The sequence below is a fragment of the Palaemon carinicauda genome, chromosome 1 (genome assembly GCF_036898095.1).
Source record: "Palaemon carinicauda isolate YSFRI2023 chromosome 1, ASM3689809v2, whole genome shotgun sequence".
NCBI classification, from domain to species: domain Eukaryota; kingdom Metazoa; phylum Arthropoda; class Malacostraca; order Decapoda; family Palaemonidae; genus Palaemon; species Palaemon carinicauda.
The window spans coordinates 172,891,772-172,919,256 of NC_090725.1; positions in this window are offsets into that span (position 1 = coordinate 172,891,772).

The window sequence follows — 27,485 nt, forward strand, 5'->3', positions numbered from 1 at the left end:
ACCGGCCGGTAGCTACAGAGTACCTTCAATCGGATTCTAGCTAGGACTATATTAGGGGGCGGTGACTCGGGGAAAATTTGAGTAAAGAATTCGGGTTTGTATGTTAGAAAAAATACAAACTCTGTTATAAGTTTGTCATTTGTTCCTACACTAAATACAAACCCTCATTCTTTACTATAGGAGACTTAGTCTTGAGGTCAGGGTGGACGAAGGGTTCTCTACCCTAGAGAAGATAGTCCTCAGACTTGACTCTATTAATGAACAATCTCCCATTAACTTTCTCTGTAGATCCCCAAATCCAGCATGACTGAAGGTTTGTAAATACGTAGAAACCAAAGTTTCAGCATGAAGAGGGTCGGGAGCGATACCAGGACCCTTTCATACCAAGGGTTCCCCTGACCTTGAAAAGGGGAACCCTCGTGACTACGAGTATAACTTATACCCTGTGATAGGAGTCAGATGAGTTTCATACCTTATTTCCATTGCTGAGTCCAGCCGAAACTGGTCACAGACTAGGATACCCAGATGGGAGGAAGAAAAAAGAGCAGAAGGTAGATGGATGTTCTTCTAAAACCTAGTGTAACTCAGAATCCTCGATCAATGGCTACTGTCCCCTGAAAGGGCTTAAAGGTAGTTACAGCACCTGCTGACCTGCCACAATAGGTTCTATAGAAAAGATGTTTAGAGACCTATGTGTCACATCTGATAAATAGTGAGAGGTGAATGTAGATTGGCACTTCCAGACTCCAGCTCTTAGGACTTGGGAGACTGAAAAATTCTTCTTAAACGCCAGCGAGGCAGCCACTCCCCTAACTTGACGGGCTTTGGGTTGAGCTGCCTCAGAGTCTCCGTGAATGGCTCTCGCAATAATTTTCTTGAGCCAGAAAGAGATGGTGTTGTGAGAGATTCTCTTCTTAACCTTGTGGGTACTGAGGAAGAGATGACGGAGACGTGGTCTGAAAGGTCTGGTGCGTTTCAGGTATTTCCTTAACGCCCTGACCGGGCACAGTAGCAATTTGTCAGTATCCTGAGTTGCTCTATTTGAGGCTGGAAAATTAAAATTCTCTAAACCTCTCATAGGCAGATGAAGGATTCTGGGTTTTGGCCACAAAGCCTGGCACAAAGCTGAGAGAGACTTCCCACCATCCTCTAGTATGGGTGACTTTGTAGGATAGACCGTGAAGTTCACTAACCCTTTTTGCCGAGGCCAGCGCTACTAGGAAGACGGACTTAAGGGTAAGGAAGAAATCAGAGGCCATATTTAAGGGATCATACGGAGGTCCCTTTAAGGAGCGTAAGACCAGGGACACGTCCCAGGGTGGTGGTCTAATCTCCACTGGGGGGCAAGATCTCTCAAAACCACGAATCAACAAGGAGATCTCTTCTGAGGTGGAAAGGTCAATTCCTCTCAGTCGGCAGATGAGGTTTAAGGCTGAACGATAGCCCTTAATTGCCGAGATTGACAGGAGTTTCTCCTCCCTGAGGTAAACTAGGAAGTCTGCGACTAAAGGAAGAGAGGGATCGAGTGGAGACACATCTCGCCCTCTACACCAAGCTGCAAACACACTCCATTTTGCTTGGTAGAGGTTTGTGGAAGATTTGCGCAGGTGCCTGGACATGTGTTCCGCCACTTTTCCTGAAAAGCCTCTGCTTCTGAGGAGAGACTGGACAGCCTCCAGGCGTGAAGTTTCAGGAAGGGAATTCTCCCGTGGGGGATACCAGTGTGTGGCTGCGTCAACAGACGGGGTCCTGGAGGCAGGAACCTCGGCACTTGAACCAGCAGGGAAAGAAGATCTCCGTACCACTCTCTGCTTGGCCAAGCCGGAGCTATTAGTGTTAGCTTGCAGTCCCGTGAAATCCTGAGTTTGTTGATCACCTTTCTGAGCAGGCAAAAGGGAGGGAAGGCATAGGCATCCAGGTTGTCCCAGGAGTGTTGGAGGGCGTCCTGGATCGCTGCCTGATGGTCTGGAACTGGGGACCCGTAGCGGAGAAGCTTCGCATTCAGAGAGATGGCGAACAGATCTATTGTGGGTAAACCTCACAAAGCTATTACTGTCTTCGCTACTCGAGAATCCAAAGACCATTCTCCACTCAGCACTTGGTGATGCCTGCTCAGCTGATCTGCCACGATGTTTCTCCAGCCCAGAATAAACCTGGCTGAAAGGGAAATGTTGTGGCTTTCTGCCCACAGGCAGATCTGGACTGCCAACAGACAGAGGTCTCTTGCTTGTTGATGTACGAGACAGCTGTGGAGTTGTCGCTCATCAGAACCACCTCTCGTCCATGTAGATCTTCTACAAAGAATTTTAGGCCTTTCCAGGCAGCTAATAATTCTAGGTGGTTTATATGGAGAGACCTCTCTATTAGAGACCAAACTCCTGATGCTAATTTGGGGCCTAGGTGGGAACCCCATCCCCGTAGCGACGCGTCCGAAAAGTTTTAACTTCGGACTCGGGTTTTGGAGGGGAATGCCCTTTTGGGTGTTTTCTCTGGTCGACCACCAATGAAGATCTTGTAGCACCAGACTTGGAACCTCCACTGCCAAGAATGGGGAGTCTGACTTTTGAGACCAATGGGTCTTCAGATGCCATTGGAGACTTCTCATTCTCGATCTCCCGCCTGGAACCAGTTTTTCCAGAGAGGCAAGATGGCCCAGAAGACACTGCCACGACTTGGCTGAAGGTGGTAGTGGAGATAAGAGATGGGCGATGGACTGATCCAGTCTCCGAAGCCTGTCTTCCGACGGAAACACTCTCCCTGCCTGGGTGTTGATGGACATACCCAGATAGTTTAAGACTTGAGTCGGAGTTAAGCAAGACTTCTCTGCATTTACAAGGATCCCCAGATCCTTGCAAAGATTCAGAAGTCTTCTCAGATGATCCAGACCTAGCTCCTTGGACGAGGCCAGGAGAAGCCAATCGTCCAGATATCTTAGCAGACGAATTCCATGTTTGTGCGCCCACGAAGATACGAGTTCGAAGATCTTCATAAAGACCTGTGGGGCGGTCGAGAGGCCGAAGCACAGGACTTTGAACTCGAAGATTCGACCCTGAGCCAGGAAGCGTAGGAATTTCCGAGAAGTGCGATGGATTGGCACTTGGAAATAAGCATCTCTCAAGTCTACAGATGCCATGAAGTCTCCTGGACGTACTGCTTGGGTCACGGAGGCCGCTGTCTCCATTTTGAATGGAGTCTGCTTCACGAACTGGTTCAGAGTCGAAAGATCTATCACTGGTCTCCAACCCCCCGAGGCTTTCTCTACCAGAAAGAGGCGACTGAAAAACCCCGGGGAAGAGTTGGAGACCTCTTAAATGGCATCTTTTAGAAGCATGCTTTGTATCTCCCGAGCTAGGGCTTGCTGTTTCCCTGGATCCCAAGGGACCTGGGAGGACGAGATCGGGGTAGGAATTAGAGGAGGAGGAGAGTCTATGAAGGGAATGCGATATCCCCAATGAAGCACCCTTATGGTCCATTGCATGGCCCCCATAGCTTTCCACCTCCTCCAACTCCCCTGCAGGCAACCCCCTACGCACTGCGAGGGGGGAGACGAGACCCTATTTTTGTCTAGGGTTCCTCCCTATGCCTTTAGCCTTGGGAGGAGCCGACTTTCCTCTGCCCATAGGTTTGGGTGTAAAAGAGGGGCGGCTGAGGTTCTTGGCTGGCAGTGGAGTTGCGATTGTTGCCTTGGGTTGTGGAGTTGGCTGGTGTTGCATTGGACGAAAGGAAGCAGCCTTTTGCATTGCTGTGTCCTGCGTCTCCTTCCTCCAAGTCTCTAGGGTAGAGGAGACTGCTTGTCTAGAGAAGAGGAGAGGTTGTAGAAGATCAGAGTTCCTCAAAACCGATTTCTCAGATTTACCAATGCTCCTATGCAGTCTGGAGACTACTGATTCCCTTCTTTTGAGAATCCAGTTGCCCCACATCGTTGCGGCTGTAGCCGTAAGAAATTCCATTGTCTTGGCCCCAGCAGCCAAGACTTACTGCAGGGACTACATGGAATTCTGGTTTGAGAGGTCCTCATGACTTGCAAGGTAGCCCACTGTGCCAGACCATGTGTCAAACCAGGAAAGTGCCTCTAGAAGAGACATTGACGCTGCTTCCATTGTCGAGGCTTTTGCTGCGGTAAAGGAGACTAGAAGGGAAGAGAGTCTCTCTGCAGAGCAGCCAGGAGTAAGCCTTGCTGTGAGGAGGTCTAGTGTCAGAGGAGAAGGATTAGCGTCTCTGACCTTGTAAAAGCACCCTTGCCTCGAGAAAGGAAACTGCAGCAGTTTGCGGGATCCTTGAGACTTCAAGGAATTCGTTTCCCCCGAGACCGCCTGCGAGACCTTCCTCAGATGGCCTGCAGTGTGAATAGACCAGGAAAGTTCAATTCTGGTCTTAGGGTTTGGTGGAGGACGACATAGTCTGTCTAAAGCTGGAGCGTCGGTATGACGAGGCGACAGGTGTAAATCTCCGAGACCTGAGATATTACATATCGTTCTTAGAGCCCTCAGATAGGCGGACTCTAAATCTTTTGATGGTTGTTATTCCGAGGAATCCTCAGGTCGCGCTAATTCCTCGTGAGGGAGGGCGGTCGAAGCCCGAATGTCTGAAGGTAATGGCGAGGTAACATACTCCATTGCCGACAATCCAGAGGAAGGCTGAGCGCTGGTTGATGGCACCGCGCGCACAGGATCCTGCCTGGAAGTTGCAGGTTTAGGCGAAGGCAACCGAACTAACGGTACTGTCTCAATAAGAGAATGTGTTGATCAGCGGCCTAGCCTTTCTCCTCTGTTCTCAGCCGAAGAGGAGAAGGGCTGAACCCCTGTGTCTTCTTCCGAAGTTCTCACGAAGCCCATATTTCGTAATTCATTAAAAAGTATGGGAATGGGTGCTGTTCTGTCTAAAACGTGAGGGCGCGGTGAATAACCTCGCGCGGAAATGTCCGGAGACTTGCGCGCTCGGAAGTTTGACGCACGGGAGTGCTCTCTCTCTGATGATACTAAGCAACGGCGAGAAGAAGTGTTCTCTCTCGCTTCCCCAGCGCGAACTGAGCTCCTCGTGAATAAATGTGAAGGAGAGGAATCGCGCTCAGAGAGTTCTCTTTGCTTGGTTGCACTCTGGGGACGATCAGATTTAACCTCGCCCCGACGGGAGCGCTTATTGCGCTTGAGAGAACTCTCTCGTGAAGAAGAGCGCGAACGTCTTGTAGAGCTCTTCTTCTTATAGCGCCTAGATGATTCCCCGCAAGAGGAAGACGATCGCGAAGCAGAGCGATAGCGCGAGGAAGCATTCCTCTTATGTTTGTGACGAGAGCGCTTATCACTTCTCGGCGAGACATTTCATGACGAGATAGAAGGCGAGGAAGAATGAGAACGATGACGTCTCTTCCTATGTCGCCTCTCTCTCCGACGAGAACGTCTTGGCGAGGGAGAGCGAGCTCTCCTTTTCCTCTTCTCTCTCTCTCTCCTATCCTCTAAGGACGAAGACGACGAGGACAAGGAGGAGGAGGAGGAGGAGGAGAAGGAGGAGGTATCGTGATGAGCACGCTTGCGACTTTGTTTCGTAGTAACGCAAGCGAGGGGCGAAGTAGGCTCTGCAGGAGCTGACGTTATTACCTCCGCTGACACTTCAGCGGCCGCCGATTGAGCTGACGGGATATCGGTGAAGTCCGGAACTCCCGAGGGTTTCAAAACAGAAGGGACCTGAGGTAAAACTGTGCCTGCGAGGAACTGGTTCCACACCTCCACCGAGGGAGAACCAAGAAGTCCAAAGGCAGGCAATACTGATCGCACGTTATCTGGAAGAGAAGCGGTAATAGAATTATTTTCGATGACGGAAGAAACTATCCCACTGGGGGGGGGGGACTTGATACTCCTGCCCCGGGGGAATGGGTGTTAAGTCAATGGTGCCGCTCTTCCTTGACTTCCCCCCGGAGGAAGGAGGCAAGGAAGAGTCTGAAGGAAGAGATCGAGAGGCCGAAGAAGAGGCCCGAGACTCCTTACCTTTCGACGGCGAACCTGGAGGTAATGAATCCTTCTTGGATTTCTTCTTCTTCCTCTTCATGAACTTATCCCACTGTGTAGGCGACCATTCCTTACATACTTGGCAGGGGGAGCCTTCAGCACACCTATGACCTCTGCATGAAGGGCATAGGGAATGATGGTCTACCTCCGGTGGTGACATAAATGTGCCACAAGATTTTGGGAGAATCCCGGGACACTTTCTCATATTAGAGGACATCACATCTAATTTAAGGAGTAAAAGAAAAAGTTAATGAAAAAAAACACAATTAAAGAAAGGCTAGTCTGCCAGTCAAACAAAACCGGGAGCAGAGGTGTTACCACTGCGACGGCTAGAATTCGATTGAAGGTACTCTGTAGCTACCGGCCGGCAGTCCCCCACCCCCATCAGAGGGATAACTACCGGCCCGGTCGTTAACGACCTTGTTAAGATTTTCTGCCGTATTTTCCAGCTCGCGCTAGAATATCTCCTATAGTGAAGAATGAGGGTTTATATTTAGTGTAGGAACAAACAGCACCTTGAACTGGTAGATCTTGTTGTCTAGGCTGAATCTTAAGTACTTCCTTGAAGACGGATGGATTGGGATCTGGAAGTACGCGTCCTTCAGATCCAGTGTGCAAATGAAGTCTCGCGGTCTCACTGTGAGTCTGACCGTGTCTGCCGTCTCCATGCTGAACGGGGTCTGCTTGACAAACCTGTTCAGAGATGAGAGGTCGATGACTGGTCTCCAGCCTCCAGACGCCTTCTTTACAAGAAAGAGTCGACTGTAGAAGCCTGGGGACCCGTCGACGACCTCTTGGAGAGAGCCCTTCTTCAACATGGTCTCGACTTCTGCCCAAAGGGCTTGCCCTCTTGCCGATCCCATGGCAAGAGAGCTCAACGACACTGGATTCGCTGTCAGGGGAGGTAGAGATGTTATGAACGGGACGCAATATCCTTGGCTGATCACGGAGACTGTCCAGGAATCGGCCCCGAGTTGCTACCACCTGTCCGCGCAACTTTGAAGGCATCCCCCCACTGGTGGACGAGCAGGGGGATTGCCAATCCTAGCGTTTGCGGCCTCGGCCACTCCCCCTAGGATTTTTGCCTCCCCTTGAGGACTTCTTGCCTTTCCTGTCTTTGATGGGAATGGGCTGTTTGGACACCGTTGCCTTTGCTGCTACTGTTTTGCAGGGCGAGGTAGTTGAGGTGCTGGAGTCTTATAGGGCTTTGATGTTAAAGCCCTCTGGAGGAGGGAGTCCTGGTTGGAGTTCCTCCACCTCTCAGCGGCTTGCTCTACATCTTTCGGCTCAAACAGACTACTCCCCAAAAGGGAGGAATGTCTGAACTTACTGACCTCGGTGTTGGGGACCTTCGAGTTAAATCTTTCAGACACCGTATCTCGGCGTTTCAGGATAGTATTAGCCCACAAGTTCGAGACTTGGTGGGCCAGAAACTCGATGGTACGAGTGCCTGAAAGAAGGAAGGTCTCCAAGGCCTTCCTGGTACTCTCCTTAGACAAGTCTTCGGATCGTATCAGGATGCCAAGAGACCCTAGCCAGATATCCAGCCACGAAGTGGCCTGCATGGCACACTTCGCTATCTTCTCCTGGCAGAGGATCTCCGAGGCCGAGAACGACACTGGCCGGTTGGAGAGTTTCTCGAAAGGGACTCCCCTGGAGAGCTCTTCCACCGAGTGGTGGAGGGGAAGAGCTAAATAGGACTCTTCCATGATCTCGAAGTGTCTCCTCTGGTGGACACCAGGAGGTGGGAGGAGCTTGTTTCCGAAACTGGAACGGCTGGAGGAGGCTAGCTCGGAGAGCTGGCTCTCGACCTTATCTCTGGCACTCTTGACCCCCTGGGACCAAGGCAAAGCCACGCTGGCTTTAGGGGGCTTCTGGGTACCAAAGACTCGGTCCAGAACCGTGTCCTTGCCCTCTCGAGGAGGAATCTCTGGATCCGAGAATCCGTTAAGGTTCCTCATCAGAGTCAGAACTTGCCAAAAGGCATGCTCCGACTCCTGCAGCTCTCCTCCTGATGGACTAGCAGCAAGGTCTCCAGTCCCCAAAGGCTCTTCTTGGGGGGACTCGTGGACGTTCTCCGCGGGGTTTAGCTAGTTCTGGTCTGATCCTCGAAGAAGATTTTGGAATCGTCTTGAAGTCCTTTGACTCCCTCCTGGGAGGAATGCAGGATTCCAACAAAGATGGTGGGGGCTCTTCTCCACCTCCACCCGAGGAGACTTCTCAGCGCGAGGTGGGGTTTCTCCGATTGGTGCGATGGGAGAACGCCTCACCTCACGTGAATCCCCTGAGGACGGAAAATCCTCGTCCACAGGGGATGGAGAGAAAGTCTGGGGAGGGGAGGGAGCCTTCCTCGACGACTTCCGAGGAGCCAGTGTCGCCCTTGGAGAAGTAACCACGTCGTCCACTCCTCTCTTCCTCTTCAGGGGGGCCGAGATTGCCGCTGATTTGAGGCCTAGTTCAGAGAAAGCCTGCGCAACCGCTCTGATCAAGGGCCCAAACCAGGGCTGCCGACTGACAGCAGCGCTGTCAGAGACACCCACTGGAGGGAAGGGGATCGTAAGATCCCTAGGAGTGGAAACTGCAACAGGGTCTGCCTGAAAGGAAGAAGCTGTGGAAGAAATGTTTCTGGACCTGTCCGGAGATTTCCCTCCCTCCATTGAACGCGCTGTCCTGCTCTTACGGGGGGGGGGGGGGGACGCGATGAGGATGACCTGACTGCGCGTTGTACTGCAGGATCTCGTGTGGGAACGCGCTGTGGATAGCACTAGCTATTGCCTAGCTCAGGGGCGGGCGATCGCTCGAGCGCGCGTTGGCGATGGCGCAGGCGAGCGATGATGTGCAGGCGAGGCGATGGCGCGTAGGCGAGGGTGCGCGTTGACGCGTGGGAGAGGGCGCGCGTTGTCGCGTGGGCGAACGATGTCGCGCAAGAGAAGGAACTCGTGGGCGCGTAGGTGACAGGGCGCGTGTGCGCGAAGGTGAAGGGGCGCGTTCCGGAGACCTCATATGGTGTGCAGCCACAGGATCCTGAAGGGCCCGTAAGGGCGAAGCCGTTGGGCGCGCGCGTGAAGGGAAATATCCCTAGCGCACGGATGCGCAGGAGGGCGCTCATCTGGAACCGTAGTTCTGGCAGTGGGCGCCCGATGGAGACTGCGGGCGATGGTGCGTAGGCGAGGGATGGCGAGCAGGCGAGATCCACTGGTGAGTCGGCGATCGGTGGTGTAGATGAGAGCGCTAGCGAGCAGGGGAGGAAGAAGACTTCCCTCTGGAGCCCTGATCCGAAGATCGAGGACGAGCAGGCGAGCGATGGCGTGCAGGCAAGCGCTGGCGAGCAGGAGAGCGCTGGCACACAGGAGATCGCTGACGAGCAGGAGACCGAGGGCGTCCATGGTGTGCATCAGGCTGAGGGCGCACAGAGGTCCGCTGGCGAGCAGGAGATCGTGGGCGCGTAGTCTCTGGAACTGCCAGGTGAACAGGAGATCGTGGGCGTACAGGAGATCGTGGGCGTGCAGGTGAGCGCTGGCGAGACGAGTCTGCAACTGGAGGGCTCTTGCGCGCAGTAGCGCAGGAGAACGTTGGCGCACAGGGGAAACCTGACGCTTAAGGGACTTACACACAATGTGAGAAAGCCCCTTTTGCCCTGAAGGGACCGGTGCCCGTTGGAAAACGGGATGGGTGGGCGCCCACAGCGCATCTGCACCCAGGAAGGGGGAGGGCAGGTCAGCAGGTCTGGCAGGAGAAGGAGATTGCGAACGATCTGTGGAGAGGTCCAGGTCCAAAGAAGTAGCAGGAACGGTCGCTGAAGGACGAGGTTCCTCTGCGGGGGACTGCGAGGATGAAGATACGAAGAGGCGCCTCTTAACACCCTTGTGAGGAGAAGGAAGACCTTGGCGACGATGAGGAAGGCGAGCCTTACGTCTTATACGTCCTCTGGGAGCAGCAGGCAAACCATCGGCAGTCCTCCGAAGAGGAGTCTCTGTCAGTGAACTCCCCCGGGGGGGACAATCACCCGCAGGAGAGACCGTTGGACTTAGTTCCTCCCTCGAAGGATGTTCGGAGGAGGGAGCTAAGCCTTCAGCTACAACAGGAGCAGGGGTTTGAACACTCATTGGAAGCCTCTGCCACAACAGCCTCGACAATAGACAGAGGGTCAACCTTTGCTTACCGCCGGTGACTGTTTGACAGCTGCTCCCAACCTGATCATGTCAAACAGGGCTTCCTTGGAGGGTGAGCCCTGAAGCCCCAAGGAAGCCCAAAGCTGCAAAAGATCATCATTATTTACATTACCAGAAGGAAAAATAATTAAATCCCCCGGGGGAGGAGCTGCCTCGCTATGGGAGGCAACTCCCTCTCCCAAACCCCGAGATCGGTCAACAACAGTACGGCCTATGCTACCACTCGACGGCCTCTTGCGAGAAGCCGACCGAGTGGGAGCTTCGGAGGAGGTTTGAGCCACGGAATATGAGCCCTTAGGATTCTCCTTCTTCAAAGAAACCTTTGAATGAGAAATATCCCGTTTGGACTTCTTCTTCCGGCGCCAGGAAAACCTCTCCCACTGGGAGGTAGACCACTCCCTACATTCAATACATACGTTACCACTATCACACCGTTGACCCCTACAATAAGGGCATAAGGTGTGCAGATCCGTGTCTATTGATGACATGAAGGTCCCACAAGGGCGTTAAGGTAACCCAGGGCACTTCCGCATTGTAGAGGCCAACTTCACAACACTCTAGAAAAGAAGAAGCAAAAAGCATAGATTAAATGGCTGTCGTGTAGGCGAAGGTGACAGCGAACACATCCAACTAGCACCCGAGCCAATAGCAGTGAACTTACCACACAGGTGTGTGAGGGGGGGGAGGGTAGCAAACTACCCTCCCTACCCCCCGCTAACTAGCAGTGGGGTAGTAAACCCTCGTTAAAATTCTAATGGCTCGTCCTTTCAGCTGCGCCGAAAGTAATTACCCACTTTAAATATGACAAATTCGTAGATAATTTGTATTTTTCCTAACTATACAAACCTTAGCTATTTACATGGGGTAATTATTTCGGCGTAGCTGAATGACGAGCCATAAAAGTTTTAACGAGGGTTTCCTACCCCGCCACTAGTTAGCGGGGGGTAGGGAGGGATAGCTAGCTACCCCCCCCCCCCCCCACACACACACCGGTGAAAGGCTCACTTTACTTAGAGGTAGGACTTATCTTGGGGGACAGGGCTGGCGGGCACATATGTGTAAATAGCTAAGGTTTGTATAGTTAGGAAAAATACAAATTATCTACGAATTTGTCATTTGTTCTGTAACTGAAATACAAACCACGCTATTTACATGGGGTGACTTAACCCTTAGGAAGGGTGGTAAGTACCCTGCCATACTGGCTTTGGCTTGCCTGGGGACCCCGAACCCGAGTTTGTACGAACTCAAGGGGTGAGGGGGTCCCTGCTCCTCGCTGGCAGTTGTGAGACTGCTGCGGCCTACGTAAGCTGTGTGTGAAGGTGAGCAGTGACTCGTCCTAGGAAGTTGACCTGGAGTTCTTCACATGGAAATCTAGGCTAGGAAACTCCCAATACCACCTCATCAGGGTATGGGGACATGACAGTATTACATCTTAATACTAGGAACACAAGGAAGCATGGCTTACCAGCAGAAGTTCAAGGTCAGCTGTGCAAAGGACCCAGGATGCTGCTTTCTCCAAGGGAGGAGAGGATGAAGAAAAGAAAAGGGCCAGACAGATCTTTTCATTCACGCAGACTAAAACCGGGTAACAATGCCCTCAACCTTCTGCTACTTGTCCAATAAGGAGCCTGAGGTTAGACCAGCTGTTGTGCAGCCACCACAGGGCCGATAGAGAACGTATCGAGCCTCCTGTGTGTCACGTCTTGCAGGTAGTGGGCCGTGAAGGTGGTCTGACGCCTCCACACCCGAGCTTGCAGGACCTGCATCACTGAAAAGTTCTTCTTGAAGGCCAGGGACGTAGCCACGCCACTGACGTCATGCGCTCTAGGGCGACGTGACAGAGGAGGGTCAGGATTCAAGGCCAGATGTATTACCTTGCGAATCCAGGCCGAGATGGTATTCCTGGTGACCCTCCTCTTCGTCTCCCCGGTGCTCACGAACAAAGCTCGCACCTGGGGGCGAACTGCAGCTGTTCTTTTAAGATACAACCTCAGACTCCTGACTGGGCACAGTAGGAGATGGTCTGGGTCATCTGTTACAGTACGGAGACTCGAAACCCGGAAGGAGTCGAACGGAGGGTCCGGCACTCCCGGGTTCTGAGTCTTGGCAACAAACTCAGGGACGAAGCTGAACGTTACCTCCCCCCATCCCCTGGAATGGGCGACGTCGTACAAGAGACCATGAAGCTCACTGACTCGCTTGGCCGAGGCCAAAGCTAGCAGGAACACCGTCTTCCAGGTAAGGTGGCGATCAGAAGCCTGGCGAAATGGTTCGAAGGGAGGTCTCTTTAGAGACCTGAGAACTCGAACCACGTTCCAAGGAGGAGGTCTCACTTCCGACTGAGGACAGGTAAGTTCGTAACTCTGTATGAGGAGAGAAAGTTCCAGCGAGGAGGAAATGTCCATTCCTTTAAGCCTGAAGGCAAGAATTAAGGCTGAGCGATAGCCTTTCACTGCCGAGACTGAAAGGCGCATTTCCTCCCGCAGATAAACGAGGAACCCCGCTATTGCTGGTAAAGTGGCATCGAGGGGAGAGATACCCCTTCCATGGCACCAACCACAGAAAACTCACCACTTCGCCTGGTAGACTCCTGCGGATGACTTGCGCAGGTGGCCAGACATCCTGTTCGCAACTGGTTGTGAAAATCCTCTCTCTGTGAGGAGATGCGGGATAGTCTCCAGGCGTGAAGTCGAAGCGAAGCTACGGCTTTGTGGTAGATGTTGGAGTGTGGTTGTTTGAGTACCTCGCGACGTGGAGGGAGCTCCCTCGGAATCTCCGTGAGGAGTTGCAGAAGGTCCGGAAACCACTCTGCATGATGCCATAGCGGAGCTATCAAGGTCATTGAGAGATTGACCGATGTTCTGGTCTTGTTGAGTACCCTCCTCATCAGACAGAACAGGGGAAAGGCGTACACATCGACGTTATCCCACCGTTGTTGGAAGGCATCCTGCCAGAGAGCCTTGGGGTCCGGGACTGGGGAGCAGTACAGCGGGAGCTTGGTGTTCAGCGCCGTAGCGAACAGATCCACCGTCGGGGAACCCCACAAAGTCAGGACTTTGTTGGCTATCTGAGGATCCAAAGACCACTCGGTACTCACTATCTACGTCGCTCTGCTCAGACTGTCGGCGAGCACATTCCTTTTGCCTGGAATGAAGCGAGCCGCTAGTGAAATCGAGTGGACTTCGGACCATCTCGGGATCTCTACTGCAAGATGGGATAGCTGTTCCGAAAAGGTACCTCCCTTCTTGTTGATATAAGCCACCACTGTGGTGTTGTCGCTCATCACCACCACAGAGTGGCCTGCCAGGACTTGGTGAAACTTCTGAAGTGCCAGGAACACGGCCTTCATTTCTAGCAGGTTTATATGAAGGTACTTTTCTGATTCTTACCACAGGCCTGAGGTCCTGTGGCTCAGAACGTGGGCCCCCCACCCTTTGTTTGATGAGTCCGAAAACAGCATCAAATCTGGGGAAGGGACGAGAAGATCCACTCCCTTTTGTAGATTCTCGTCTGCCACCCACCAACTGAGGTCCGCCCGTTCCGCAGGTCCCATAGGGATCAAGGTGTCCGGGGAGTCGTGTCCTTGACTCCCCCGAGACTTGAGTCGCCACTGGAGGGATCTCATCCTGAGGCGACTGTTGGGAATGAGACGGGTCAGGGAGGAGAGGTGGCTGAGGAGACGAAGCCACGATTGTCCTGGGAGTTCTTCTCGATTGAGGAAAGGTCTCGCAACCTTCCTCAGCCCTGCTATCCTTTCGTCTGATGGGAAGGCTTTGTGGAGATTGGTGTCTATGACCATGCCTAGATATACCAGTTTCTGAGAGGGCTGCAGGGAGGACTTCTCGAGATTTACCACGATCCCAAGATCCTGGCAAACTTCGAGGAGTCTGTCTCGGTGGCGAAGAAGGGTTGCCTCCGAGTCCGCTAGGATCAGCCAATCGTCCAGATAACGAAGGAGACGGATGCCGATCCTGTGTGCCCACGAAGAGATGATGGTGAATACTCTGGTGAACACCTGAGGAGCTGTGGAGAGATCGAAACACAGCACCTTGAACTGGTAGATCTTGTTGTCTAGGGAAAATCTCAGGTACTTCCTTGAAGACGGATGGATTGGGATCTGGAAGTACGCGTCCTTCAGGTCCAGTGTACACATGAAGTCTAGTGGTCTCACCGCAAGTCTGACCGTGTCTGCCGTCTCCATGCTGAACGGAGTCTGCTTGACAAACCCGTTCAGGGTCGAGAGGTCGATGACTGGTTTCCAGCCTCCCGACGCCTTTCTCACAAGAAAGAGTCAACTGTAGAAGCCTGGGGACCCTTCTACAACCTCCTGGAGAGCGTTCTTCGCCAACATGGTCTGGACTTCGGCCCGGAGGGCCTGCCATTTTGCCGATCCCATGGCAAAATAGCTCAACGACATTGGATTCGCTGTCAGGGGAGGTAGAGTTGCTGCCACCTTGTCGTGCAACTCTGTAGGCATCCCCCCACTGGTGGACATGCAGGGGGATTGCCAACCCTAGCGCTTCCGGCCTCGGCTGGTACCTCTAGGGTTTTTGCCTCCCCTGGAGGACTTCTTGCCTCTTCTGCTCTTGGCAGAAAAGGGCTTAAGACACCTTGGGCTTCGCTGTGGTCGTCTTCTTTGTGTCCTTAGCCGGACGGGGCTGCTGGAGGTTTGTAGGGCCTCGATGTCAGGGCCCTGTGGATGAGGGAATCCTGGTTGGGTTTCCTCCACCTCTCAGCAGTGAGCTCCACGTCCTTAGGCTCAAACAGGCTCTTACCGAGAACGGAAGAGTGTCTGAGCCTGCTAGCCTCTGCACTGGGGACCTTATGATGGAACCTCTCGGCCACGGCGTCCCGACGCTTGAGGATCGTATTGGCCCACAAGCTCGAAACTTGGTGGGCCAGAAACTCAATGGTCCGTGTGCCCGAAAGTAGAAAGGTTTCCAGCGCTTTCCTGGTGCTTTCTTTGGAGAGGTCCTCGGACTGCACCAGGATGCCCAGAGACCCCAGCCAGATGTCGAGCCACGAAGTTGCCTGCATGGCACACTTGGTGACCTTCTCCTGGCTTAGGATCTCAGTGGCTGAGAAGGACACGTGCCGGTTGGAGAGTCTCTCAAGAGGGACTCCCCCTGTGAGTTCTTCCACGGAGTGGTGTAAGGGAAGACTCAGACAAGACTCCTCGAGGATCTCGAAGTACCTCCTCTGGTGGACTCGAGGAGGAGGGAGGAGCTTGTTACCGGCACTCGATCTGCTGGAGGAAGCAAGCTCAGAGAGCTGGCCCTCGACCTTGTCCCTGGCACTCTTCATCCCCTGAGACCAGGGCAAAGCTGCACTGGCCCTAGAGGGTTTCTGGGTGCCGTAGACGCGGTCCAGGACTGTGTCCTTCCCTTCACATGGTGGGACTTCAGGGTCTGGGATCCCATTGAGGTTCCTAATGAGGGTCAGGACTTGCCAGAACGCGTGTTCTGACTCCAGGTGCTCTCCTCCCAAAGGACTGGCAGCGAAGTCTCCTGTCCCCAGTGGCTCTTCCTGGGGAGACGCGTGGATTTCCTCGACGTCTCTAGACGGTTCCTGCCTGATCCTCGCTGACGATTTGGGAATCGTCTTAGAGTCCTTAGGCTCCCTCCTGGACTCGAGCAGCGAAGGGGGCAGGCTCTTCTCCACCTCTGGACGAGAAGACCTCTCAGGGAGAGGCGGAGCCTCCCCCATTGGTGTAATGGGGGAGTGGTCCGGCTCATCCGACTCTCCTGAGGAGGGGTAATCCTCCTCCACAGGGGAGGGAGAGAAGGTCTGGAGGGGAGAAGGAGCCTTGCGCAAGGATCTGCGCGGAGACAGAATAGGCCTCGGAGGAGGTTCCAAGGGAGAGACTCCTCTCTTCCTCTTCAGGGGGGAGGAAGCTGCCGCTGGTTTGTGGCCCGAATCAGAGAGGGTGGGCTTAATAGCCTGCACAAGGGCTCTGACTAGGGTGCCAAACCAGGGCTGCTGTCTGACAGTCGCGCTGTCAGACACCCCCTCTGGAGGGAAGGGGATCGAGGGATCCCTAGGAGGAGTCGACAAACGAGGGTTCGCCTGCAGGGCTGAAAGAGAAGAGTCCCTAGACCTGTCCGGGAAGCACCCCTCCTCCGGCAAGCGCGCTGGTCTGCGCTCGCGAGATTCCAGTATCGCGCCAGCCATTCACGCATGACCCTGACCAGGGGAACGCGACGAAGAAGTGTTTGCCTGGCGGCGCTCGCGTGCCGGGCCCTGGTCAGGGTCATGCGTGAATGGCTGGCGCGATACTGGAATCTCGCGAGCGCGCAGGCGGGCGCGATGGCGCACAGGCGTGGATTCAGGAGCGATGGCGCGTGAGCGCGCAGCAGCTGGAGCGGGAACATGGTCGCGAGAGCGCATAGGCGAAGGCGAAGGCGTGTGGCGAGCAGGAGCCGGCGCAGGAGGCGGCCGAACACGCGGGCGCGCAGCGACCTGGTGCGGCCCCGAAGGGTGCGAGATAACGGGGGCACCTGAGCGCGTGTCCGGAAGAACCGGCCGAGGGCACGTTAGCGCTGGAGCAGAGTGGCGAGCGACCTGGATGGCGCGTTGGCTGGCGCTGGTCGGATAAGACCGGCATGCTCGCCTGTGGGTGCGTTGGCCGCGCCAGCGGTCGTGGGCGCGCATCAGGATGCAGTCGCACCCGAGTGCGTTGTTGTGGCGGCCGCGCAGGGCGCACCGCTGGATGCGGGCACTCTGGTGTACGCTGAAGGGCTACCTTGGTCGCCTTGAATACAGGAACGGGGCGTGTAGCAGGAACGGGGCGTGCAGCAGGAACAGGGCGCGTCACCGGAGCGTCGTGTGCGGTTGTATTATATGCAAGCTCGCGCGGTCTGGAGGGAGAGCCCAGAGGCGGCCGTGAGCGCCCGTGCGCTAACTTGGGAGCCTCCTGGGCGACGCGCTGAGATGTCGTAGCGCGTTGGCGCGTTGGTGAGCACGTGGGCGCTGGAGCTGGAACCGTGCGTGGACGCGACGAGTCCTTAGAAACCTGTGGGCGCCGAGGCGCTGGTGGGCGCGTGAGCGCAGGTGGCCGCTGGGGCACCGGTGGAAGCGTATGCGCAGGTGAGCGCAGGAGCGCCGTATCAGGAACTGCTGGTGGGCGCGTTAACGCAGGTGGCCGCTGGGGCACCGGTGGGCGCGTATGCGCAGGTGAGCGCTGGAGCGCCGTATCAGGAACTGCTGGTGGGCGCGTATGCGCAGGTGAGCGCTGGCGCGCCATCTCAGGAACTGCTGGAGGGCGCTGGGGCGCCAAAGGGCGTGGGCGCGCAGGGGGACCCTGGCGCGTAACAGGAACAGTGGCGCGAACGCCTGAGGGTGAGCGTCGAGGCGCTAAGTCAGGAACAGCAGCGTCAGCAGCAGGCGAGCGCTCAGGCGGTGCCTAGCGCTTGAGGGCAAGAGGCGCAGTTTTGCGCTCAAGACCCTTCAGCCCCGAAGGGCCCGGAGACTGAGCAGTGGCAGTATCAGGTGGCGCGTCACGCGCATCAGGAACTCTGGAAGAGGATGGTCTGGGCGACAGGTCACAATGTTCCGAAGGACGACCATCCTCCGAAGGGGATCGCGAACGATCCCCGGAGAGGTCTAGGTTGGTAGCTGGCAGGACTAGAGAACGGCGAGTCGTCTCCTCCGCAGAGGACTGTGGTGACGACGAGCCGAAGAGGCGCCTCTTAGCTCCCTTGTATGGAGAAGGAAGGCCTCTACGGCGAGGGGGAGGACGAGCCTTCCGCCTTATACGCCCACGAGGGGTCGTGGGATCAGCAAGCTGACCATCGATGGGCCTCCAAAGAGGAGTCGCTGTAAGCGAACTCCCCCGAGGGGGAGAATCGCCGGCAGGAGAGACCGTGGGACTTACTAAGGATCCTCCCTCGAAGGATGTTCGGAGGGAGAGTCTAAGCCTTCCGCTACCTCAGCCACAGGAACGGGAGTTTGGCTAGACCCACGGGATGTCTCCGCCACAACAACATCAACCACAGACGGAGGATCTATCTCCGCTGTAGTTGGCGATTGTTTGACGGCTGGACCCAGTTTGATCATGTCAAACAGGGCTTCCTTGGAGGGCAAACCCTGCAGCCCCAAGGAAGCCCAAAGCTGCAATAAATCATTGTTAGACCCAAAATCCTCCTCCGGGGGAGGAGGGGCAGCTGCCTCGCTATGGGAGGCAACTACCTCTCCCGCACCCCGGGATCGGTCAATAGCACAGCGGTCTACGCTACCACTCGCCGGCCTCTCGGAAGAGGCCGCTCGAGGGGGAGCTTCGGAGGAGGAAAGGGCAACGGAGGAAGAAGTCCTGGAATTTTCTCTCTTCAGAAAAGACTCTGAAGGAGAAAGATCCCTTTTGGCCTTCTTACGGCGCCGGGCAAACCTCTCCCACTGGGAGGTAGACCACTCCCTACATTCAATACATACATTACCACTATCACACCGTTGGCCCCTACAGTGAGGACACAAGGTGTGGGGATCAGTGTCGAAAGCTGACATAAAGGTCCCACAAGGGCAGCCAGGAAGTCCAGGGCAAGTACGCATAACGACAGAGGCCAACTTCAGTCACACTGCGAAAAAGAAAAAGCAAAAAGACATGACAAATTCGGAGATAATTTGTATTTTTCCTAACCATACAAACCTTAGCTATTTACATAGGGTTTACTTTCGGCGTAGCTGAAATGACGAGCCATTAAATTTTTAACGAGGGTTAACTACCCCCCGCTAGTTAGCAGGGGGTAGGGAAGGAGTAGCTTGCTACCCCTCCCCCCCCCACACCTGTGAGTTGTCTCACTTCACTTAGAGATAGGACTTGACTTGGGGGACAGGCCTGGCGGGCAAATATGTGTAAATAGCTAAGGTTTGTATGGTTAGGAAAAATACAAATTATCTCCGAATTTGTCATCTGTTCCGTAACCGAAATACAAACCACGCTACTTACATAGGGTGACTTACCCCTTAAGAAGGGCGGAAAGTCCCCAGCCTTACTGGCTTTTGGCTTTACCCGGGGACCCGAAAACCGAGTGAGCAGTACTCGAGAAAGGGGATCCCTGCACCTCGCACTTTCCGAAGCTTGCTACGGACGTGCGGCCTACATAAGTTGTGTGTGGAGGAAGTTGTGACTCGTCCAAGGAAGTTGACCTGGAGTTCTTTAGATAGAAATCTAGGCTAGGACGTTCCCAATACCACCTCGTCAGGGTATGGGGGACGCAAACAGTATTATAGTTAATACTAGGAGCACAAGGGAGCATGGTTTACCTGCAGAGGTTGAGGTCAGCTATGCAGACCAGGATGCTGCTTTCCTCAAGGGAGGGGAGAATGAAGAAAGAAATAAGGGCCAGACATACTCTTTCAATCATGCAGACTAAAACCGGGTAATAATGCCCCCAACCTTCTGCTACCTGTCCAATAAGGAGCCTGAGGTTAGACCAACTGTTGTGCAGCCACCATAGGGCCAATAGAGAATGTATCGAAGCTCCTGTGGGTCACATCCTGCAGGTAGTGGGCTGTGAAGGTAGTCTGGCGCTTCCACACCCCAGCTTGCAAAAACTGCGTCACAGAGAAATTTCTATTGAATGCCAGGGACGTAGCGATGCCCCTGACATCGTGCGCTCTAGGGCGGCGTGACGGAGGAGGGTCAGGATCCAAGGTATGTTGAATAACCTTCCGGATCCAGGCCGAGATGGTGTTTTTGGTGACCCTCCTCTTTGTCCTTCCTGTGCTTACGAATAACACTTGCACCTGAGGACGGACTGCAACTGTTTTCTTCAAGTAATGCCTCAGACACCTCACTGGGCAAAGTAACAGATGGTCTGGGTCACTTGTTACAGAACGAAGACTCGTTACCCTGAAGGAGTCGAACCTAGGGTCTGACACCCCAGGGTTCTGAGTCTTGGCAACAAACTCAGGGACAAACCTGAACGTTACCTCCCCCCATCCCCTAGAATGGGCGACGTCGTAAGAAAGATCATGAAGTTCACTGACCTGCTTGGCCGAGGCCAAAGCGAGCAGGAAAGCCGTCTTCCAAGACAGGTGGCGATCAGACGCCTGGCGTAATGGTTCAAACGGAGCTCTCTTCAGAGCCCTGAGGACCTGAACCACGTTCCAAGGAGGAGGTCTTACTTCTGACTGAGGGCAGGTAAGCTCATAGCTGCGTAAGAGTAAAGAAAGTTCTAACGAAGAGGAAATGTCCACTCCTTTCAGCCTAAACGACAGGCTTAAGGCTGAGCAATAGCCTTTCACCGCTGGAACTGAAAGGCGCATTTCCTCTCGTAAATACTGTACACAAGAAACTCCGCTATTGCTGGAATAGTGGCATCGAGTGGAGAGATACCCCTCCCACGACACCAACCACAGAAAACTTTCTACTTCGCCTGGTAGACTCTGATAGAGGACTTGCGTAGGTGGCGAGACATCCTGTCCGCAACCTGCTGCGAAAATCCTCTCTCCGTGAGGAGACGCTGGATAGTCTCCAGGCGTGAAGCCAAAGCGACGCTACGGCCTTGTGGAAGATGTTGCAGTGTGGTTGTCTGAGTAGCTCGTGTCGTGGGGGGAGTTCCCTCGGAAGCTCCGTCAGGAGCTGCAGAAGGTCCGGGAACGAGCTACAACAGTCATGGAGAGATTGACCGATAGTCTGGTCTTATTGAGTACCCTTTTCATCAGACAGAATGGTGGGAAGGCGTAAACGTCGATGTTGTCCCACCTCTGCTGAAAAGCATCTTGCCAGAGAGCCTTGGGGTCAGGGACTGGAGAGCAGTACAGGGGCAGCTTGGAGTTCAAGGCTGTCGCGAACAGATCTACTGTCGGGGAACCCCACAAAGTCAGGACTTTGTTGGCTATCTGAGGATCCAAAGACCACTCGGTACTCACTATCTGCGTCGCTCTGCTCAGACTGTCGGCGACCACATTCCTTTTGCCTGGAATGAAGCGAGCCGAAAGTGTGACCGAGTGGGCTTCGGACCACCTCAGAATCTCTACTGCAAGATGGGATAGCTGCTCTGAAAAGGTACCTCCCTGCTTGTTGATGTAAGCCACTACCGTAGTGTTGTCGCTCATCACCACTACGGAGTGGCCCGCCAGGGTCCGTTGGAACTGTTGAAGAGCCAGGAAAATGGCCTTCATTTCTAGCAGGTTGATGTGGAGGTACTTTTCTGATTCTGACCAGAGGCCTGAGATCCTTTGGTTCAGAATGTGGGGCCCCCACCCTTCTTTTGACGCGTCCGAAAACAGAGACAATTCTGGGGGGAGGATGAGAAGATCCACTCCCTTCCGAAGGTTCACGTCGTTCAGCCACCACCGAAGGTCCGTCAGTTCCGTGGATCCTATAGGAACCAGAAAGTCCGGAGAATCGGAGCCTTGATTCCACCGGGACTTTAGCCGCCATTGCAGGGATCTTATTCTGAGGCGGCCGTTTGGAACTAGACGTACCAGGGAGGAAAGGTGACCTAGAAGATGCAACCACGAATGGGCCGGAAGCTCTTCCCGCCTGAGGAAAGGTTCTGCGACCCTCCTCAGCCTTGCTATCCTGTCGTCTGATGGAAAGGCTTTATGGAGATCGGTGTCTAATATCATGCCTAGATATACCAGTCGTTTCGTCGGAAGCAGAGAGGACTTCTCGAGGTTCACCATGACCCCCCGGTCTCGGCAAACCTCCAGAAGCCTGTCTCGGTGTCGAAGAAGGGTCGACGCCGAGTCTGCCAGGACCAGCCAGTCGTCCAGATAACGTATGCCGTTCCTGTGCGCCCAAGACGAAATCAGAGCAAACACTCTGGTGAACATCTGAGGAGTTGTGGAGAGACCGAAACACAGCACCTTGAACTGGTAGATCTTGCTGTCTAGGCTGAATCTTAGGTACTTCCTGGAAGACGGATGGATTGGGATCTGGAAGTACGCGTCCTTCAGATCCAGTGTGCACATGAAGTCTTGCGGTCTCACTGCAAGTCTGACCGTGTCTGCTGTCTCCATGCTGAACGAAGTTTGCTTGACAAACTTGTTCAGGGCTGAGAGGTCGATGACCGGTCTCCAGCCTCCAGATGCCTTCTTTACAAGAAAGAGTCGACTGAAGAAGCCTGGGGAGCCGTCGTCGACCTCCTGGAGAGTATCCTTCTTGAGCATGGTCTCGACTTCCGCCCGAAGGGCTAACCCCTTTGCCGATCCCATGGCATAGGAGTTCAGCGGCACTGGATTCGCTGTCAGGGGAGGTGGAGATGTCGTGAATGGGACGCGATAACCTTGGCCGATCACAGAGACCGTCCAAGAATCGGCCCCAAGTTGCTGCCACCTGTGCACGCAACTTTTCAGGCATCCCCCCACAGGTGGACACGCGGGGGGATTGTCAATCCTAGCGCTTGCTGCCTCTAGGATTCTTACTTCCCCTAGAGGACTTGCCGCGCCTTCTGTCCTTGGTCTGAAAGGGCTGCGGCTTAGACACCCCTGTCTTAGCTGCCAGAGCCTGCTTCGGTGTCTTGCAAGGCTGCTGTTGCTGTTGAGGTGCCGGGGGCTTGTAGGGCCGAGATGTCAGGGGCCTCTGGATTAGAGAATCTTGATTCGATCTCCTCCAATCTCTCGGCTGTTCGTTCTATGTCTTTGGGCTCGAGCAGATCCCTCCCAGTAATGGACGAGTGCCTGAGCCTGCAGACGTCCACGGCAGGGACCTTCGGATGGAACCTCTCAGCCACTGCGTCGCGACGCTTGAGGATCGAGTTAGCCCACAGGTTAGCAACCTGGTGAGCGAGGAACTCGATCGAACGCGTGCCCGAGAGGAGGAAGGTCTCCAAAGCCGTCCTATTGCTCTCCTTGGACAGATCCTCAGAGCGCAATAGGATGCCCAGAGATCCCAGCCAAACGTCCAGCCACGAAGTTGCCTGCATGGCACTCTTCGCGACCTTCTCAAGGTTCAGGATCTCCGACGCCGAGAACGTCACCTGCCGGGCGGAGAGCTTCTCGAGAGGAGTTCCCCTGGTCAGCTCTTCCACGGAATGGTGGAGCGGAAGGGCCATACTGGACTCCCCCATGATCTCAAAGTACCTCCTCTGATGTACTCGAGGAGGTGGGAGGAGTTTGAACCCGGCAGAAGAACGACCGGTGGAGGCGAGCTCGGAGAGCTGGGCTTCGACTCTGTCCCTGGCCCCTTTCACCCCTTTGGACCAAGGCAAAGCTGTGCTGGACTTAGGGGGTTTCTGGGTGCCGTAGACTTCGTCTAGCACCGTGTCCTTGCCCTCACGAGGGGCAGTCTCCGGGTCCTTAAACTTGTTGAACTGCCTCATCAAGCCTAGGACCTGCCAGAAAGCGTGTTCCGACTCGAACTGGTCTCCTCCTTGCGGACTGGCAGCTAAGTCTCCGGTCACCAAAGGCTCATCTTGGGGAGATACGTGGACGTCCTCCCGGGGTTTAGTTGGCTCTGGACGTATCCTGGATGACGATTTAGGAATCGTCCTGGAGTCCTTGGGCTCCCTCCTAGGAGGAATACAGGACTCCAGCAAAGAGGTCTGGAAGAGGGCTTCCTCGCGAGCAGCTTCTCTCCGAAGAGGAGGGGTTCCTCCCATTGGTGCCGTGGGAGACAACCCTGCCTCGCTGGACTTTCCTGAGGAAGGAGATAACTCGTCCACAGGAGAAGGAGAAACAGCACGCGTAGAAGGCGTAGGAGTCCTCCTAACCGACCTCTTGGGAGCCAACTTCTCCCGAGGAGAAGTCACCACGAAGTCCACTCCTCTCCTTCTCTTCAGCGGGGGTGAGCCTGCCGTTGGTTTAAGTCCCATATCAACGAGGGCGGGCTTCACAGCCTGAACCACTGCGTTCATAATGTGATGGAACCAAGGCTGACGGGTAACTGACGCAGTGTCAGTTATCCCCGCTGGAGGGAAGGGGATCTCCTGATCCTTCGGAGTGGACACCACGGGGCCTGCCTGAAAAGAAGAGGAAAAAGAGTGTTGCATGGACCTCTCCATAGATCCTTCCTGTTCCTGGTCCTGGTGGGTAATCCTACGCTTGCGCAGAGGCGATCCAGAGGCTGATCTGGAAGCGTGTGTCCATGTCGGTTGGCCGCGCTGATGTTCCCTGCGGGAATGGGAATCGCGGCGGTTCTCACGCGAAAAGGCTTTCAAGGAATCGCACGCGGGCGATTTCCGAAGCGTTGGCGCATTGCCGCGTGTGGAAGAATGCGCGTGGGTGCGTTCGCTCGCGGGCGAGGTGGCGCGTGCGCGCAGGCGAAAGGACACGATGGCGCGTTGGCGAGCGATCGCTTTGGCGAGGGAACACGTTGGCGAGCACGTGAAGGAGCACGAGACCACGCGGGTGAAGGTGAGCGCTGAGCACTAGGCGATCGACGGCGGCGCGTAGGAGAACGGCGATGGTCAGGCGAAAAAAATCGCGAGCGACTTGGCGAGCGTTTGCCAGGCGGAGAGCGCTGGCGCGTTGGAGAACGCTGGCGCGATAGCGAGAGATGTCGCATGCGTTTCGGAGAACGATGGCGCGTACCACGAACAGGCAAACGACTGCACGCAGGCGATTTATCGCGCTGGCGAGTCGGAGACCTAGGGCGATCAGACTGAAGAGGGCGAGGGCGCTCCGGAGAGCGCTTGCGCACAGGCGAGTGATCGCGTGAACGCGCAGGAGAACGTTGGCGCGCAGTAAGATTACTGAACACATCTGAAGAGGTGGACGAACGCGCAGGCGAACGCTCGCGAACAGGAGCTTTAGCTCGCTGTTGCGCCGGAGCAGAAGAGCGCGCAGGGGCGCGTGGGCGAGGCGACGGGTTAGTACCCTTGCCTAAGTCCAGATCAGGCGATCGTGGACGAGATGATGATCGTTGGCGCGCAAGGCGCACATCAGGCACAGGTTAAGCAATAGCGCGGCTGCGCACAGGAGATCGATGGCGCTCAGGAGAACGTGGGCGTGCAATGCGTACATCAGGAACATGAGGGCGCTGCTTCGCAGGAGACCTGCGAGAAGGAGAGCGCTGGCGAGCAGGTTATCGCTGCCGCGCAGGGGAGCGCTGGCGAGCAGGTGATCGCTGCCGAACAGGAGAGTGCTGGCGAGTTAAGTCCGAAGACTTTAACTCTGGGGAGCGCTTGAGCGCTACTGCACGCGAACGCGCAGGTGGGCGCGCGGGGGAACCCTGACGCGCAAGGGACTTACCCACACCGTGAGTAGAGTCCCTTAACCCCGAAGGGATCGGTGCCTGTTGGATAACAGGGTGAGAAGGCGGTCAAACCGCATCTGCAACCAGGAACGGAGAAGGCAGGTCAGAAGGTCTGGCAGGCGTAGGGGATCGCGAACGATCCGCGGAGAGGTCAAGGGGCGCTGCTGTGACGGGCTGCTCCTGACGGGGGGGCCTCCTCCTTACGGGGAGGATCAGGAGATGACGACCCAAAGAGGCGCCTCCTAACTCCTTTATAGGGAGAAGGAAGGCCTCTGCTGCGAAGAGGCCGACGGGCCTTACTTCAAATACGACCACGAGGAAGGGCGTCTGGGTCATCAGTCCTCCGAAGAGGAGTCTCTGTCAGCGCGCTCCCCCGAGGGGAAGACCCGCCCGCAGGAGAGACCGTGGGACTCCCCTCCCCCCTCGGAGGATCTTCGGAGGTAGGAGGAGAGCCATCAGCAACGTCCGCAACAGGAGCAGTATCAAGGGTTTGACCAGACCCGTCGGAAGGCTCGGCCAAAACAGTGTCGACAAAATCCGAAGGGAATACCTCCGGTATTACCGACGACTGTTTGACCACAGCCCCCAACTGGATCAGGTCAAACAGGGCTTCCTTGGAGGGTGTGCCCTTAAGCCCCAAGGAAGCCCAAAGCTGAAACAAATCATTATTAGCAACAATTTGATCAAATTCCTCAAAAACCAAATTATCCTCCCCCGGAGGAGAGGAGGGAGCTGCCACGCTAAGGGAGGCAACGCCCTCTCCCGCACCCCGAGGTCGGGAAACACCACTAGGGCCTGTGCTACCACTCGGCAGCCTCTCACGAGAGACCGATCGAGTGGGAGCTTCGGAGGAGGTTCGGGCGGCGGAAGAGGAGTCCTTGGAGCCTTCCTTCTTCAAGGTTGCCCCTGAAGGAGAACGGTCTCTCTTAGACTTCTTCTTACGCCGGCGGCCGAACTTCTCCCACTGGGAGGCAGACCACTCCCTACACTCACTACACGTATTCTCCCTATCACACCGTCGGCCTCGGCACTGCGGGCAAAGGGTGTGAGGATCGGTGTCCTCCGCTGACATGAAGGTCCCACAAGGGCGGCCAGCGAGTCCAGGGCACTTGCACATAACGATGACAATGGTCGAGGCCAACTTCCAAGTACACAGAACTAGAAAAAGTCAAAAAACAAATTAAGGCTGTCATTAACGAGGACGAAAAACAGCAACGTCTGTCTTCGTCCGAGCCAAAAAGTCAAGTGAGACAACTCACAGGTGTGTGGGGGGGAGGGGTAGGTTCCCTACCCCCTGCTAACTAGCGGGGGTTAGTTAACCCTCGTTAAAAATTTAATGGCTCGTCATTTCAGCTACGCCGAAAGTAAACCCTATGTAAATAGCGTGGTTTGTATTTCGGTTACGGAACAAAGATTAACTATGGCAGTCAAAGCGAGGGAGAGCACAGACAGGTCTGTTCTCTACCTGAGCCAAAAGTAAAGTGAGCCTTTCACCGGTGTGTGTGTGAGGGGGGGGGGAGCTATCTACCCCTCCCTAACCACCGCTAACTAGCGGCGGGGTAGGAAACCCTCGTTAAATCTTTTATAGCTCGTCATTCAGCTACGCCGAAGTAATTACCCCATGTAATTACTTCAGTTACTTCAGTTACGGAACAAGGCGTGGTTTGTATTTCAGTTACGGAACAAAGCGTGGTTTGTATTTCAGTTACGGAACAAATTATTTATCATACACTCCATTTCATCTTTCTATATTACTTTTATACATTTTATTACCTTGTCATGCCCCAATTTCACATAAATACAGTACTTGCTCTGGACAAGTTTCCCATTCTAGTTCATTCATGTTTACACTCTAGACTCCGTTATTTTTCTGTTAACCATTCATGAACCCATACATATGGAAAGTTTGCACAGGGGTGGGGGTTAATATTTCCCTACCCACTTCCCTTATCTCTTCAAGTGGTCTCTTCATACCCCTTCAAACAAATCCTTTTCTGTGGAAACCTTTGTCCTAGTCAGTACTTTGTTATTTCAAGTGAGGTTTTTTTTTCGTATTTTACGATGGAAGTTATAGAAAACAAGCATTTGCTAAATTTCATGGGGAATTTTTGATACGTCATCCAGTGTTGATAATTTCCTTAAATCACATAATGTAATACCACAACGTTTACA